Genomic DNA, 1397 nt, shown 5'->3' with positions numbered 1-1397 from the left:
CACAGAGCAGCTGGTGTGCCTTAAAAACAACAAGCGGGGTGGTTCAGGGGACTTGAGGCCAGGACGGCCTGTTCCTGCTCAACAGTTTGGCAAGCAGAACACGGGGTTGGACAGGCTGGGGTGGGGGAGCTTTCCTGGGGGACTGGGAAACGCCCCATCTTCAGCCCTTGGCTTCCTGGTGCCATGGGTACTGGCTGGATGGGGGATGAGGGGCTTACCAAAAGGGATGATTTCCTTAAGACTTAATTGGCTCAGAGATCAATTTTCAAGAACTTTTTTGTGACTGGTGGGATTGTCAGTAAGTGTAGTTAAGAGTACAGTGTTTTCTACTGATGAGTGCTGTTGGGTTTAGGGGTAAAAGTAGAAGAAAAGGGACTGATTTTCCTGGATCAGGGACAATGGAAAAACTAACCAGATGAACAAAACCTCTTCTTCCGCCCCCACCTCACCATGAGATCAAACCAGCTTGCATTCCCCAATGGTGGAAACAGCCAGGCCATGTCTCAGTCAACACTTGAAGTGGCCTGTACTTCCACTCCTGAGAAATCTGTCCATTCCTCTGCCAGATTGAGAACCACCTTCCCCATGCCAGACTTCCTTATCACTGGGCAACTAGGAGACCACCTGGGAGCCCTTGAGGGGTTGGCTGAGACACCTGACTCCCTGGCCTGCAGGAAGAGAGTCTTCTTCCAGGCTCACTCACTGATAATTCTTGGATGATTCTATTGCATTTGGATTCTTCTAGACAGATCCTTTCCCCTTCTCAGAGCCACTTAAGGCTCTTACTAGCTTTCTGTCAGAATATTTTCTTATTTTCTGAACTTGTCTTATTTTAATGGTGGATTTTTTTTTTTCTGTGTAAGATTTGAATCCAAATCACATCATGCCCATTTTTTACTTTAAAAAGAATGAGGACATAGTGGCTGTACAGAGGAAATACTTGGCTTGCAGCCTTTTCTCACTTGGGCTGTGGGTGGAAGGTGAGTTTTCTAACCAGGGAAGGCCACGACAGATACCTGGAATTCCTCAAACTGTTGTGTAGAATAAATTCTGTTGCTGCTGTTCGGTGCCTTGTGGTTGTTTATTGTACCTGGAGGAGTGGGCTGAAGCTGCCCACTTCACAGAGAGAAGGAGGCCCAGGATTCTTGCAAGTGACATGTTTTGTGCATTCAGTATGATTCCATGGGACTATTGGGAGCTGATGTGATGAATCCTTTCTTATCTTTGTGGCCTGTGGCTGTTTTACAGATAAGGAAATAAGTCACACACTGCTTTTCTTCTCACCCTCTTGAGGAATCCTGAGACTTTTGCTCACACACACACACACACACCCACACACCCTCTACAGACACACAGCCTAGGCCAGTTGTTTCTTTTCCTCTGAGTCCTGTTTAGCC

Source organism: Ochotona princeps, chromosome 6 (genome assembly GCF_030435755.1).
Source record: "Ochotona princeps isolate mOchPri1 chromosome 6, mOchPri1.hap1, whole genome shotgun sequence".
Lineage (NCBI taxonomy): Eukaryota > Metazoa > Chordata > Mammalia > Lagomorpha > Ochotonidae > Ochotona > Ochotona princeps.
This window is presented reverse-complemented; position numbering follows the sequence as displayed.